The sequence below is a fragment of the Pinus tabuliformis genome, chromosome 6 (assembly GCF_031772625.1).
Source record: "Pinus tabuliformis cultivar Carrire ecotype Pingquan chromosome 6, CPIR1, whole genome shotgun sequence".
NCBI classification, from domain to species: Eukaryota; Viridiplantae; Streptophyta; class Pinopsida; order Pinales; family Pinaceae; genus Pinus; species Pinus tabuliformis.
Window position 1 is genome coordinate 1562738138 of NC_142292.1, and position 7737 is coordinate 1562745874.

Genomic DNA, 7737 nt, shown 5'->3' on the forward strand with positions numbered 1-7737 from the left:
AACAAATTTATGTTGTTTTAGATAGAACCTCCTAAATGGTTACATGGGTTGAACTTGACATTGTTTGTTTTTTGTATTTAACTGATCTGCTTAGATTGCATTGGTAGCTTGTTTTGGATTTTCTAACTTGAATTTCAGCCTTTAATTTCAGCAACTACACTGATTTCTTTTAGCACCTGCTGGCTAGAATTTCTGAATATGTTCTCTGAGCAAATATTTTTGAAAATCGTCTTTTTGGGTTGCAGCGTTGATGCTTATGGGTTTCATATCGCTTCTACTGACAAGTTGGACAGAAGCCCATTTCCATGATTTGTTATACCAAAAAAATAGCTATTATATTATGCTTCCATGTAAGAAGGAAATTGATTCTAGCGATATAAAGGAGGAAGGGGATAATGACCAAGAAAAGGAGCGCATGCAAAAAATTCTATGGGAATCAATGTCTACTGAACAGGAGGTCCCATGGAGACATGTCTTAGCTGCTTCTGAGGGTAGCCAACATTGTAGCTCCACACATGTAAAGGCCAAACCCTTCTCTTAGTCTTAATGCGCATGGTTTCTTTATCCAGGTCCTATGATTCTTTACTTCAAGCTCCATTTCTTAAGTTGAAAAAAAAACAACCTCACTAGCTTTGTAGCTTTGAATTACAGGTTGTAGAAATTGTTATTAGGACAATGTTGGGGTAGATCGTAAGAAATTATGCTCTGAAGTTTAATTGTGAGGCCGTTGAGTGGATCGTTGATGCCCAGATCTTGCCACAAGAGAGTTCTGAACTGTCCAATGCCAAAAAAGTTGAAAAGGGGAATTCAAGTGGGGAATTGGCCGATTCACAGATGTAGGGAAAGAGTGGACAACAATTTGCCTTCCCACGCCATTGATGGACTTGGGTATGGATTGATGGACTTGGGTTCACATTTATACTGACAAATTGAGTGACTTGGCCTTCCCACGCCATTGCATTGACTTGAATGACTCCACAGGAGACCAATTCTTGAGTTCTTTTTTTACAAAATTCAAAGCTACAGTAGGTAGTCTTCTTTCATACACCAACAATATTAAAAGGATAGCCTCACCACGTCTGTATTCAGAGAGAGGGTTCCCGTGCTTGAATTCAGGATTTGGGAATTGAAAAGACGATATTGTGGTTGAGAGTATCAACCCTGATTGGGAATCGTTTTAAACTGCTGAAATTTCCTTTTTAAGGTTGTGGTGAATTTAGAAGCAATTACCAGCCCTATAAGAAGAATATGGCAGGAGCTGACAGTTGCAATGATCGTTCTCTAGAGCAAACTCCTACTTGGGTAGTAGCAGTTGTTTGTTTCGCATTTTTGGCCATCTCTTTACTTCTTGAACATGGTATTCATTATGCTAGCAATGTAAGGTTTTGCTTAGCTTTCAACTGTGCACTTTTTGGTTTAGTTGAATTGATCTTACTTTAGTTCAGTTCTGCATTCAGTTTGTTTTGACTGGTAGAAATTTGATAAATTTTGCCTTCTGAAATCACCAACAAAACACACTTTTAAAACCCAATATGAATGGCTCATATTCCATATGTCATCAGTGATTAGAAGTAGAATTATTGCTTTGGTTATTACAGGAAAAGGATGTTGATAGAGGAAGACATGATAAACAAATCTGCAGGATTACAAGTTTTGAATTCTGCTTGCATCTGTACTAATAAAGCCCTTTTCTGTCATTATATTTACAGTGGCTCTCTAGAAGAAATAAAAAGGCTCTATATGAAGCGCTTGAAAAATTGAAAGCAGGTAATGGATACTCGAAACCACTCATATCCACCATGTTGCTTCTTGTAGTCTATCCCCCAAATACTTTGAAACTAATTTGAACAACAAATTTATGTTGTTTTAGATATTCTAAAATGGTTACATGGGTTGAACTTGACAATATCTGTTTTATGTATTTAACTGATCTGCTTAGATTGCATTGGTAGCTTGTTTTGGATTTTCTAAATTGAATTTCAGCCTTTAATTTCAGGCAACTACACTGATTTCTTTTAGCACCTGCTGGCTAGAATTTCTGAATATGTCCTCTGAGCAAATATTTTTGAAAATCGTCTTTTTGGGTTGCAGAGTTGATGCTTCTGGGTTTCATATCACTTCTACTGACAGTTGGACAGAAGCCCATTTCCATGATTTGTATACCCAAAAAAATAGCTTATATTATGCTTCCATGTAAGAAGGAAATGATTCTAGCAATATAAAAGTGGAAGGGGATAATGACCAAGAAAAGGAGCGCATGCAAAAAATTCTATGGGAATCAATGTCTACTGAACAGGAGGTCCCATGGAGACGCGTCTTAGCTGCTTCTGAGGGTAGCCAACATTGTAGCTCCGCACATGTAAAGGCCAAACCCTTCTCTTAGTCTTAATGCGCATGGTTTCTTTATCCAGGTCCTATGATTCTTTGATTGATTTTCCTGCCGAGATCGAGTTGATTTAGACCATCTTGAAATTAGCTTCCCATACAAATTTCAAATATTTATTTTATGTTGGATTTTACTTGATAACTCTGCTGCTTTGTATTCAAGGTAAGTATCCTCTGGTTTCCTAAAGAAGCATGCATCAACTCCACATCTTCATCTTTATGCTGGCATTTCTCCATGTGTTATATAGTATCTTAACTGTGGCACTGGCAAGAGCAAAGGTAGGTGGAAGGGGAGATCAATTATTTTGTCCAATAATGTTCAGTTAAATTCTGCTTTGGGTTTTACTGTTTTGACCTCTGCATGCATTTATATCCTCTGTTAATACTGAGATCTACAAGTCCTCTTGATGCCTAGATGAGGCATTGGAAAGAGTGGGAAAGGGAATCACAAACTCTAGATTATGAGTTTTCAAATGGTTAGTTGATGTTCTTTTATTTCTTCTCCCTTAACTGGGTTGCTATGGATTCTTATTTACTCCATTCTCTGGAGACTCTTTAAGTTGAAAAGTAATAACTGGTTGGCAACCTGCCAATTCTAATTGGGATATACCATGTTAGTAATAGGATGATTAGTTAATGGATCTTAGTTAAAGTAGTTTGGTAAACAATTTGTTTCCCAACTATGTGGGTTCAAGTCTCTAGAGACATGTTGTAAGTTGTAACTGGCCTGTTTATAGTATTTATGAAATAGTTGTAACTGGTTTAATAGTGATAGTTGATCTTTCAAGTTACTAATTCTCCAAAAAAATCTGGTTTCAGTTAAAAAAATATATTATAAGCCGATTGAGTAATGTTTTTAAATATAGAAGATTGAAAGGACACAGAATGAATCTTTTGGGTTGGGTAACTTTTTGAGCGTGTTAAGAAAACTGTATATTGAGGCAATTGCTTGCTTTATTGGTCCAAGCAGATCCTGCAAGATTCAGATTAACCCAAGAAACCTCATTTGTAAAGCGTCATATGCCTTTATCGAGCCGAATACCGATTCTTAAATGGATGGTAAGTATTTCATACTTGCAAATGATCTATGGATATATCTGAGTTTGACCTTTGCATGTTAACTGAGAAATATCCAGTTCTGGTTTAACATTAATTTTCCTTGGATTTGCAGGTATGCTTCTTTCGACAATTCTTTTGGTCAGTAACAAAAGTTGATTACCTGACCTTGCGCCATGGCTTCATTGTTGTAAGTCTTGATAAATTTAAATCATCTTTTCCATTTCATCTTTGTTATATCAGCACCCATATCATTTGTGTAAGGAATCTGATTAGTACTATAATTTTATTTATTTATTGGAACTGTATAGGCTCACTTGACCCCAAATAGCAAGTTTGATTTTCATAAATATATCAAGAGGTCATTAGATGATGACTTCAAGAGGGTGGTTGGAATCAGGTTAGTAAAGATTTCCCTGTTCACAAAAGCTTTGGTCTTCAGAAATAATATTAGGTTTCCTTCTTGGGCCTTGCTATGTCAACTTCTTGGAATGTTTTGAAAATCCCCTTGAATTTTACCTAAACAGAGGCCTTTTGATGCATTATCTCCAGTCCTTCCTTGTGGGCTTTTGTTGTAATTTTTTTGCTTCTTAATGTGTATGGTAAGTCTTCAAGACTTATCTCTCCCACCAAACACATAATTTTGCATATTCATAAAGCAGTTTTTGCTTTTGTTCAATTAATATTTTCTTTTGGATTGGATGTGTTTCTCTGAGCAGGATGGTATGCGTACTTTTGGCTCTCTTTTGTTCCCTTAGTTGTAATTTAACAAAAGTCTTAGACTAATAGGATTGTCTTATTGATGATGTGAGTTAATGACCTAGAAATTTTCTTGATTGAATTCTTCGGCCTTATTGCCATTCGATCTTGAAAATGCGCAGACGGTTTTGTTGTTCGGCACAAAGCTACAAGTTATAATAACAGAGATGGCCTTAGAAATTCAAGAGAGGCATGTTGTAGTTCAAGGAACTCCCATAGTGCAGCCAACAGATGAACTTTTTTGGTTCAGTCGTCCTAAACTTGTTCTTTTCTTGATCCATTTCACTCTGTTCCAGGTATCAAAATGCTTTTCACACCAATGCCTCATTGACAAATTCTATTTCTGAATCCTGTTTACTGAATATTCATGGAAATGACAATGCTTTGATGGTTAGCAAACTTACCTTATGTTCTGCAGAATGCTTTCCAGCTTGCTTTCTTCTTGTGGATATGGGTAAGCACTATGTTCATTTAGTAAAGAATGAACTTTTGCATGTAGAATCATTGGATTTACTATTATAACAATGGTAACATATTGCAGTGCTAGGTGTTTTAAATCAATTTTAGTTTACACAGCTAAAAAGTTTCAATTCTGATCCCTCTGTGCACCTTATTTAAATTTGACTTCATTCTTGCAATACGAATTTGGCCTGAGATCTTGTTTTCATGAGAGGTTTACTTTCATCATAGTAAGAATTATCACAGGGTAAGTATGCAACATATAGACTAGTGTGCTAATTTATATTTTTTTGGGTACATGTAAAGGACATTCTAACTTCCAAGCAAACTTCATCATTTTAACTGTTTGTTTTTTATTTATTTAATATCATTATCTCTTCTTTGACTTAGCACTAGTTGATTGTTTTGCAGCTTTAATATGTGTAAGGAGAATATTGAGAGTGACCTTATTACGCATCTGATAAGGATTACCTTGGGTTGCTTGTGTTTGTGTCTAGGGTTGTTGTGCAGTTTCTATGTAGTTACATCACACTTCCACTTTATGCCCTTGTGACACAGGTCAGTCTACTCCATGTTCATTGAAAATACAATCAGTTTAGGTGTTTGACAGGATCGATTGAACTTGAGAAAATGTTGGCTTATATAATTACAAAAAAGGAGAGTTACATCGTCCAAGTATTCACTTAGTGTATTCACCTGGTTTATTTTGTACAGAAATAGATTAATCAAACCCTACATTGTGATATTAAATATCTTACTTGTACTGATAAAATTAGAGATAAGGTGTCACTTGATAATGCATTAACACAATTGTTTAATGAGACCACTTTTGATTTTTTTTTGGTTGATTTTGCCCAAAATCTGAGTAGAAATTGTTAAAACCATAGTTTCTGATTAGAAATAGGGGGAATTTTAGCTTTAAGTTGTTGAATTTGCACAATCCAAATGTTTAAGGGATTTTTCAGGACATTGAATCCATTTTTGTACACAAAAATACAATTTAAACAATGAAACATTGTGATCTCACCAAAAATCGTGTCATCAGATTTCGGTGAAACGGTTAATAAATCACCTCATTAAAAAATAGTTAAACTCATAGTAGACAAATTTATCAGGAGATAGAAAACAGTGGAGTTTAATTTTATTTTTTGTACAACAATTATCTCTCTATTGAGAGCTTCAGGTAAAGCCTTAGAGGATTTTCGAATGAAAAGTATGACCACTCTAAAATATGCTTCCTTTTGTTTGTTAAATTAATTTTTTTTGCAGTCTGGAGCCTTCCAGAAAACCAAAGAAATAGAAATGATGATTTTTCTTTAAATCATTTTAATTTTATTTCTTGATATAACCCTGTTTGTTGATAGATAGAGAACATCCATTTTTGGGCAAATTTTGTTTTTCCAGTATGTACAAATGTTTTAGTGAACTTTTGGATTGTTCAAAAACACTCTGTTCTAGTTAAATATCATGTATAAAGGAATGTGCTCTTAAAATATGATGGGATATTTTTATGCAGATGGGATCTCACATGAAGAAGGCAATATTTGAAGAACAGACATCCAATGCTTTGAACAGATGGCAGCAAAATGCTAAGAAAAAAACAAAACGAGATAGAAAGTCAAAGCATTCTTCCCTGGTTTCACAAGCAGATCAACTATGTTTTTGGGATTTCAAAGTGGAGAAATAACTCCAATCCATGGATCTTCTCCATTGCATTTTCTCTAAAGATACAAAACAGCAGGAGACATGGAAACTGCAGATGCCTCTGAGAGATATGACCACTCAGAATCCAGCACATCAGATTCGGAAATTGATGCATCTTCTTCTTATCCTCCCCAGCATAATCAACCCGTTTTGGTTACCGAGGCCCCTGAGGATATAGAGACTACAAAATATCCCAGTTCAAAAGATGCACACACAAATGATGACAAATTTCCCTTTCCCAGAATATAAATGTTCCATCCACATCATACAAAAGCCTGGTTCAAAGCCAATTTATATCTAAATTTGACTTATCTTCCATGGTAAAGTTTATCTTCATTTAAGCAGCAGAGAGAAGTGGACCCATAACAAACAGGGAACCAAAAAGGCATCTGCACATTCTACCTACATTTCGTTTCATTGAAAAAATATCTTTCACTAAAATCAACTGTTCAAATATTTTTAAAGGAGGAGCCACTTGCTTCTTCTCCTCTCCATTCTGTCAAATTCAGCTAGCACCAGTGCCATGATGGAAAGCCTTGCCATCGCACTATATGGGAAAGTATTGGGAAAGACAACACAGCAGGCCCTGCCACTGATGAAGCAGAATGACATATTCCTTAGACTTGCTCCTACCATCACGGGATCTGAAAAGTCTCTGTAACCTGGTAATGGCGGTCGGCAGCCGAATATACCAGGACTCAGGTATTATATAGGTTGTGAAACATGTTATGTTAAAAACATTAGTTAGGCTGAACATTTAATCTCTCACAACGAATTAGAAAAATGGCTAAGAGGCCAACAAGTGAGCAGAACACACAGGCCTGCCAAGAAACCCCAAAGGGCGCACCAGCAAAAAAAAAAAAAAACAGAAACCCCAACAACAAAAACTAACGGGATTTCAAACAAAAAATTTGGCACAGGTCACCTGGATAACTCCCAAAAAAACCCCACAGATTCATGGCATGCCAATCAACGTTGAAGACCAAAATATGATGATAGCCTTTAAATTTTCAACTCTAAATTTCCAGAGAAGGTGTAACCTTTTACATAACGATCAAGCAATGAAATACATGGGGCTTTTACATAACCAAATGAAATCATTAAGATCAGGCAATGAAATACATGGGGTTCGGCAGCTTGAAGGTCCTGATCTCCTTGGTACTAGTGGTAATGCTTCTGAGGACAAGGGAAGTCCTTTGACAATAGCTCATATACAAAGGTTTCGAAGCTTCTATATCTTAAATGGCTAAACAAGATAGCTTCTATATCTTAAATGGCTAAACAAGATTTGTTAGACCTGTGGATTTTAATATATGAAACCGTTTATACTTATGTTACATGACTAATTGGCTCTCTTATGCAGCAATGTTCTTG

General features: G+C 35.7%; 1 pseudogene; it reads left to right on the plus strand.

Moving 5' to 3' along the window:
• Positions 1-1248: 1248 nt before the first annotated feature.
• Positions 1249-6612, plus strand: LOC149264706 (MLO-like protein 9; annotated as a pseudogene).
• Positions 6613-7737: the final 1125 nt, after the last annotated feature.